Source organism: Lolium rigidum, chromosome 2 (genome assembly GCF_022539505.1).
Source record: "Lolium rigidum isolate FL_2022 chromosome 2, APGP_CSIRO_Lrig_0.1, whole genome shotgun sequence".
NCBI lineage: Eukaryota > Viridiplantae > Streptophyta > Magnoliopsida > Poales > Poaceae > Lolium > Lolium rigidum.
In genome coordinates, this window is record NC_061509.1 from 242016280 (window position 1) to 242024823 (window position 8544).

Consider the following 8544-nt stretch of genomic DNA (forward strand, 5'->3'; position numbering starts at 1 on the left):
CCCGGAGTCTTTCTCGGAGTATGATTGATTGATCGAGGGTTTTCGATGGAGAGAATATATAGGTGAAGGGGCAGCCGCGGGATCCAGGGCCCCTCCCCATAGGTCGGCGCCGCCTGCGGGGGCCACCCGCGCCGCCAGCAGGGTGTGGGTCCCCATGCGTCTCTTCCTTGACTCCTCTTCGTTGTTCGCGAAGGCTCCATGGAAAATAAGACCGTGGGCTTTTATTTCGGTCCACCTCCGGAGAATATTGCCCGACCAGCTCTTCTCGTGAACCAAAAACACAGAAACAGAACCGGCACTTAGTTGCATATCTAGAGAATTTACCTTTTGTGTCAAGCCTAAATTGAAAAAGAACTAAAAATTGGTTAGCACCTATTCACCCCCCCTCTAGGTGCGGCATACGATCCTTTTAGCGGTGTCGATGGAGATCTCCGACGGAGCTTCGCTAAGCGTTTGCGGGAGAGGTGTAGGAGGAGGGGCGGCTAGGGTTTGGGAGAGGGGTCACCGGCCACTTAGGGGTGCGGCCAAGTGATACGCGTACAACACGCGTCCGTTGGGAGCCCCAAGAGGAAGGTGTGATGCGTACAACGGCAAGTTTTCCCTCAGTATGAAACCAAGGTTTATCGAACCAGTAGGAGCCAAGAAGCACGTTGAAGGTTGATGGCGGCGGGATGTAGTGCGGCGCAACACCAGGGATTCCGGCGCCAACGTGGAACCTGCACAACACAACCAAAGTACTTTGCCCCAACGAAACAGTGAGGTTGTCAATCTCACCGGCTTGCTGTAACAAAGAATTAGATGTATAGTGTGGATGATGTCGTGGTATGGTCACGGCATGTGCCATAGGGTGGCTAATCGAAGTGGTTCCTGAGGGATCTCACGGCGGTATCCGGATGCGGGTATGGGCACGAGCGACACGGCGACGTACCCAGGTTCGAGGCCCTCCGATGGAGGTAAAACCTCTACTCCTGCTATGAGTGTATATGATGATCACACAATACAATGGTGCTCCTAGAGCTATGTCCGGCTGCTCCTGGGAGGCTAAGGGAGACGATGGTCTCTCTCTCAGGGCAGCTCTAGGGGTGGAGTGAAGTAAGAATGATCGATCCCCCGCACGAGAGGGGGTAGTGCGGCTTATATAGGCGCCGGCACTTTACATATAAGACCCTATAGTTTGCGGCCGGCTTGGCCGGCTTCGGCTTCCGCTCCTTCCCGGCGGTGACGTCGGGAGCGGTTGAGGCATCGTGGCCTGTCCCATCCGGCTGCCACGGTCAGCGGTATGGAGAGGAAGTGTCCCTGTCGCCGTCGGCCACGTAACCGGTACGGATCGTCGTAGGCCACGACGGCCTGTCCGGCGCGCGGCACTATTGCTCCACAGTGCCCCGCGCATTACGGAAGATGGAGTCAGCGTGGACTTTAGGAACCCGGATCACCAACCCGGTTCCTTCCAGTGCAAGACTCGCCAGCCTCGAGTCGGTCGAGGTACAAACCCCGGTCGGATATGGCTTGTAGAAGCCGGCCCGGCTACGGCATTGGTGGCAGTAGCCGGGCCGACTAGGACCTAGAGCCGGCCGGCTTCCGGACCAGCCGGCCACGGCGCCGGCCGCGCTGCTCCTCGGCCGGCCTTTGCCGCGAGCCGGCCAGTGGCCAGCCGGCTGCTCCGCGTCCATTGCCCTATCCGGGGTCTTCCCCCCGACATTAGCCCCCGAAGCGGCAAGGTCCTGCGTCTAGAAGGACCTAGGCAGGTTTTCCTGGCTTCTCGAATATACTTGACGGCACTTGGAGGGGCCGACTGAGAATTTCCATTCAGCCGGCTGCGCCCTCATCCGGCTCATTCCTGCCGGCTGCTTCTGGCCGGCCGCTTTTTACACTTATACAGCTTTCGCTTTCTCGCAAGTTTTGACGACTTTTAGTCCGGGTTGAACTTATTGTCCGGCTCCGGCTTGCGGCGCTCCGGAGCCTCCGCCGCCTCGGGTCCCGCGCCCGACTTGGCCGGTCCGACGCCGGCGGCTGCGGTCGGTTCGTACTGGTCACATCAATGTTCCTCCGGATCCGGTGCGGTAGTGGGCGACGTGGTGTGGCCGTTTTCGGTAACCGTCGTGGTCGTGGGAGGAGTTACGGCGCAGTAAATCCCGATCGTGGCCCACGATCGCCACGTGGCCGCGCGACTGGCGCGCCGGGCGGCTATAAATGCCCCGGTAGCGGTACCGAGGCGCCCTTCTTCTTCCTCGCATTCTTCGTCTCCGCCCAAACTCTCTTCTTTTCTTCGCTCGAGCGCTCCGTCGCACGCCAACACTCCTGGCGAACTCCGGCGAGCAGCTGCCCCGACGTTCTCCCGCCGGGCCGCCGCCGCCACTCCACCAAACCGGCGCTACGGGGCCGCGCGTTTCCACGGAGCGTCCTCAGCCGCCGTCGTCGCCGCCGCCGTCGCAAGGCTCTTCGTCGCCGTTCCGCCTCTCGTGGACTTCTTCCTCTTCGTCGACAATGGCCTCCCCCAGCGGATCGTTGAGGGGCTCATACATGCGGGAGGATGACATCGAGCGGCTGGTGCGCCTCCGCCGGATCCCGTCGGCGGTGGCACGGCGGGCGCCGGCGAGGAGATGGAGCCCGAGCCGCGGCCCGGCGAGCGCGTCGTCTTCGGCGCGCATCTGGATCGCGGGCTGGGCCTGCCGGCCTCAACCTTCTTCCGGCGGTTCCTGGACAACTTCGGCCTGCGGCCGCACCGCCTGCCGGCCAACGCGTGCGTCCTCCTCGAGCTGCTTCGTGGTGTTCATGGAGGCCTACGCCGGCTTATGGCCAGACATCGACTTCTGGAGCCGGCTGTTCTACTTGAAGGCGCAAACCACCGAGGGCCGCCTGCGGTCCTGCGGCGCCGCCTCGATCTACACCCGGCCTGGTACGCCCTTCCCCAAGATCCCCACCGTTGACTCGGTGAAGAGCGGCGGATGTCGTTCTTCTATGTGCGCAACGAGGGCAGCTCGTCGACCGGATCAACCTGCCGGAGTACAATCCGGCCCCTCCAGTCGGCCGGATCAACTGGAGCTACAACGCCCGCACGTCGGATCCGGACGCCGAGGTGAACCAGCTCTGGGACTTCTTGGGGGCAGCCGTCGAGAGCGGGCTGACTGCGGAGGATCTCCTCTGCACCATCGGCCGAGCGCCGGGTGCTGCCGCTCCAGAGGCGCACCCACAAAATCGGGCACATGTCCGGCCGGTTCGACCCGAACCGGACGTCCAGGGCGGTGCTCACCAAGGCCCAGGTGGCCAGCCGGGTGAACAACATCACCAAGGCGAACGTGGCGGACGGCGGAGCTACGGGCTGGCGCCCCACGACGGGGACCACCTACCCGAGCGGGTAAGCTTGTGTTTTTCGCCGGCTTCCGGCTTGCGGCTGCGAGGCCGACTTCCTTTTGCTTCCGCCAATTTTTGGCTTGTTGTTTGCTCATGCTTTTTCGTCTTTCTAGCTCTTTGAGCGCCGAACACCGAGGACGGCGACACGGCGACGAGGAGGTGGACGCCGGATCACGTCGATCCGGCCGACCAAGCCGGCGACCAGGCCGGCGACGACGACCTGCTGCGGGCGCCTGATCTAGGCGGCCGGGGGGAGCACAATCCGCCCCCTCACCGGAGCAGCGGGGAGGACGAGGAGCCGGCGACGTCCGGCACGGGGCCGATCCCGGCCGTGCCTCGCGCGCGAGGCCGCCAAGCACCACGGCGACTCGGCGCGCCGGGGGAAGAAGCGGGCCGGCGAGCCTCGCTCCCTTGCCGCCTTGGAGGCGAAGGCGAAGAAGCTCCGCCGGCGGCGGCCGAAGAAGGTTCCGGAGCAGGGCCGGGTGAGTTCTCTTTCTCTTTCTTGTTTGATTCCTTTTCTTTCCTTACTTTTTATGCTTATCTTCTCTTTGTTTGTCCGGCTAGGGCTCCCATCAAGTTTGCCCAGGGTGGCGGCTCCCGGCAGGCTCCGCGCGTCGCGTCGCCGCCGCCTAGCGCCAAGGAGGGAGCCGACGCCGCAGCCTTCATCGCGCGCTCCTACGCCACCGCCGCCTGCGGGTACTGCGCCTTCCGCAGGGGCACCTTCCTTCGCCGTGCCGCTGGCCTCAGCGCCTGATCGCGGCACGCGGGTCGAGCCGACTCGGCGGTCGACGTTGGACGACATGTTCCCGCGCCGGACTCGCCTTCCGGACCCCGGCTGGCCGGGGCCGGCCGGGGCATGCCGCCTTCACCGGAGCCGGAGCCGGAAGGGCTGCACCGTCCGCGGCCGGGCCGGGCCGGCGAGCTGCGCCGCCTGCGGCCGGAGCCGGCGCCCCGCCAAGCGTGGTGGTGCTGGATGAGAGCCGGAGGGGGCACCTCAGGCGCCGGAGACAGCTGCGCCGGCTGGGCCATCTGCTGCGCCCGGAGCGTCGCCGCCGCCGGAGCCGACGAGGGATGAGCCAGCCGGGCGGGAGCCGGCAAGGGATGAGCCGGCGCGCATGGCGGGCGCCGACTCGCGCGCACTGGTGAGGACGGAGACCCCATCGGCGTCGCAGCAGGGCCTGCATGTGGCCAAGGGCGCACTTCTTCTTCAGGTGCCGTCCGCCTCCGACTCCAGCCTCGGCTCGGCTGCCACCATGGAGCGGGCGTGGCTCCGCGCCGACTCCTACGAGGTGACCAGCCGGGAGGGGAACCACTGGCCAAGCATCGGTGGAGATGTTCTTCTCCGGCCTGCGAGGCCCACCTCAAGGCCGGGGCTGCCGAGACCGCGGCCGGCGTTGCCAAGGTGGAGGAAGCCGGCAAGGTAAGCTTTATCCGTTTTTTGATTTGGTTATCATCCTGGTAGCCCTCACGAGGCATGGGCCGGCCGCTTGGAGCCGGCCCGGGTTTCGCCTAGCTGGCCCGACTTTCTCTTTTCCTTAGGCCGTGATGGATCGGCGCACCACTCTGTATAATCGCGCCGTCACTCATTACCACAAGGCCAAGGCTGGACCGGGCCGACTTGGCCCGCGGCTGGAAACCGCCAAGGGTGAGCTCTTGCTTCTTTCGACTCGATGTCTTATTTTCTTTTGAATCTTCGCTGGCTGACGTTTCTTTCCGGCTGCCTCGCAGTTGAAGCCGCCAAGGTCCCGCGGCTGGAGTCGGATCTCCGGGCTGCTCGCGCCCGGTCGCGCCGAGAGCGAGGAGGCGGGCCGTTCTTCGGCCGCCAAGCTCAAGCTAGGCGAGCGAGGAGCCGGCACGGCTGCGCCTGCTGGAGCAGGAACCACCTCTGCGAGCTCAACTCCCTTAGGGCGGCGGAGAAGGAGAAGGTGGACGATCTGAGCCGGCGGCTAACGGAGGTGGAGAAGCGGCGGCTTGCGGCTGCAAGAGGAGGTCACCGCCAAGTCCACGGAGGCGAAGGCTACCGCCAAGCGGCTGGACGGATGAGATTGGCGCACTTGATCGCGGCTTGGCGGGTGAGTGCACCTTAATGTCCTTTCCCTTTGCCGGCTTTCGGCTGTCGGCTGCCCGGCTTTCGTTGGCGGCCGGCGGCGAAACTTCTGATGTCTTTGCTATCTCCATCTTCGGGCTGGTGGCGGTCGGTTCTTGCCGGCTGCCGCCGAGCTTTCCTTTTGGCTTAGGACTTCGAAAATTTGCATTTTTCAGCTTATTTCGGCTTCGATGATTTCTGACTTGCTTCTTCTTGCAGCGGCCTTCCGGAGACGCGGGGACGCGGCTTTGGCAGCCGTTGGCGTTGCGCGCGAGTCCGGGAGGCGAGGAAACCGGCGAGGGCAGCTCGGAGTATTTCTCCATGGAGGATCACATGGCGTCCATGGCTGCCCGCGTCGAGCCCATCACCAAGCTCGGCTGGGAGCTCCGGAAGGCGGTTGAAGAGCTGGCGCCGATGCTGTGGCCTGAGGAGGCGGTGCCGCAGGATATCTCCAGCCTCACCTCCCTGATGGAGCGGGCGCCGGATCGCTTCCTCGACTGGAAGGAGTCGGCCACGCGCGCTGGCGCCGACATGGCGCTGTCCTTCGTCCTCTCTTGGTACAACGAGGTGGACCTGGGGCAGCTTGAGTTCCGGCGAGCCGGCGTGGAGGACAAGCTCCCAGCCGAACTCAAGGCTGCCCGTCTTGCCCGAGCCAGCGCCATCGCCGACTTCGTCGACAAGGGCGCCTTCGTCGCGGACCCGAACCCTCCTGCATCCGATGAAGATTACATGGAAGATGAGGAGGCGGAAGACGCGCCCGAGGACGACCCGGCAGCCGGCTCCGCTGATGCCCCTCCGGCTTAGTTTACCTGCTTTTCAGTTGTTCTTTTGCCAAGACAATTTATTAAATCCCCGGGATGCCGGGTGCGCGTGTATGAATATTATCGTCCTTTTATTATGTCACACTTCAATGTGTTTGTTAATCATTTGTGTGCCGAGTTGCTTTCTTTCGACTCGTTCGCTTTTTCCCATCCGCCCCACTCTTTGGCTGTGCTCTTGCCGGTCGTACGTTCGACTTGCGATCCGTCGCCGGATCAAGAGCGGGCCGCTGGGTGAGGCTGACAGTATTTCAGTCGAACGAGCTGAATTCGGCGATCCGGCACTTTCATGAAAAGTTGCAAGTCAACTCGCTTTTACTCTTTCCCTTAGTCGTTTTTCGCGTGTCGGCTCCCTAGGCCTTGCTCCCGCCGGCCGGACAGCCGGGTTGCGGTCTGCTAGCTGGATCGGAAGCCGGCTGTCGGAAGCCGGATCACGTTGCGAGCCGACTGCGTGAGAGGGTTCAAGCCAATTGGCGAAATAGAGGTAAAGTATGCGAAAAACTTGTCGGAAACGGCGCTCTTGGCGCGTGCTTTTTCATAGCTTACAAAAGGGATACAAGGGATACATACATTCCTGCTCTCATGTGTAAAATGGGCGGAGTAAGTTGACATTCCAGGGACGTTTAGTCTCCTCGTCAGCCTTGTCCGGCTTGTCCTTCTTAGCCTCTTGGGCATCTATGAGATAGTAGGAATCATTGCCTACTGCCTTGCTCACGATGAAGGGACCCTCCCATGGGGATGACGAGTTTATCTTTGTCCGGCTGTCCACTGGATCAGCCGGAGCACTAGGTCTCCTTCTCGGAATGCTAAGGGCTGGACCTTCCGGCTGTGATAGCGTCGGAGGCTTTGCTGGTAAATGGTAGATCTAGACGCAGCCAGCAGCCGAGCCTCTTCGACCAGGTCGACTCCATCTTCGCGAGCTTCTTTGGCCTCGGCTTCAGTGTAGAGCTTGATCCTTGGCGCGTCGTGCTCAATATCAGTCGGCAGGACGGCTTCGGCCCCGTATACGAGGAAAAATGGTGTGAAGCCGACTGAGCGGTTTGTCGTCGTGCGTAGGCTCCACAGCACATTGGGCAGCTCTTCAATCCAGCAGCCGGCTGCTCGCTCGAGCGGCTCCATCAGCCGGGGCCGGATGCCGGCTAGGACTAAGCCGTTAGCCTTTTCCACTTGTCCGTTGGACTCTGGGTGCGCCACAGAAGATAGGGCCATCCGGATCCCCATTTCCCCGCAATAGCGAGAGAAGATGCCTTGGGAGAAGTTGCTGCCGTTGTCAGTGATAATGCTGTGGGGGTAGCCGAATCTCACAATGATTTCCTTGAGGAATGTGACGGCTGTGGACCCGTCCAGTTTCTTGATCGGCTTGGCTTCAATCCACTTGGTGAATTTGTCAATCATTACCAAGAGATGTGTCATGCCGCCTCGCGCCGTTCTGAATGGGCCTACCATATCCAAGCCCCATACGGCAAATGGCCATGTGATGGGGATGGTTTTTAAGGCGGAAGCCGGCTGGTGTCTCTTCTTTGCGAAGCGCTGACAGCCGTTGCACTTCTTCACCAACTCTTCTGCGTCTTTGAGCGTAGTCGGCCAGTAAAAACCGTGCCGGAAGGCTTTGGCCACTATGGCTCTGGATGAGGCGTGATGTCCGCACTCTCCTTGATGGATTTCCCGTAGGAGTTCAATCCCTTCAGCCGGCTCGACGCACCGCTGGAACACCCCACTTACGCTGCGTTTGTACGAGCTGGTGGTTGATGATGGTATAGGCCTTGGCCCTTCTCTCAATCTGCACGGCCTGGACTCTATCCTCAGGCAGCACACCGTCGGTGAGGTAGGAGAGAAATTCTTGTGCCCATGAAGGTACGCATCTTATCTCGAATACGCTAACCAACAGGGCCTCCTGCGTGGGAGCTTCCAGATCCGACTGCATGGTCGCCGGGTTCGGCTTGCTAGCCGGCGGGTTTGGCTTGCTAGCCCCGAGTTTGGCGATGAAGCCCCCGGGTTGGACTGAGAAGTCCCCGGGTTCGGCATGGTAGCCGGCGGGTTCGGCTTGTTAGCCCCCGACTTGGGCGATGAAGCCCCGGGTTCGGCTGAGCAGCCCCGGGTCAGGCCGGCACGAATATTGAATCCGAATCCGGTGACGGTATGACGGACGGCTTCTTGAGAACCGCCAAGGCGATGCCCGGCGGAATGGCTTGCCGGGTTGAGCCAATCTTGGACAAGGCGTCAGCCGCCTCGTTGTTTGCCCGTGGCACATGGTGGAATTCGCAGCCGTCGAAGAAGCCGGATAGCTGC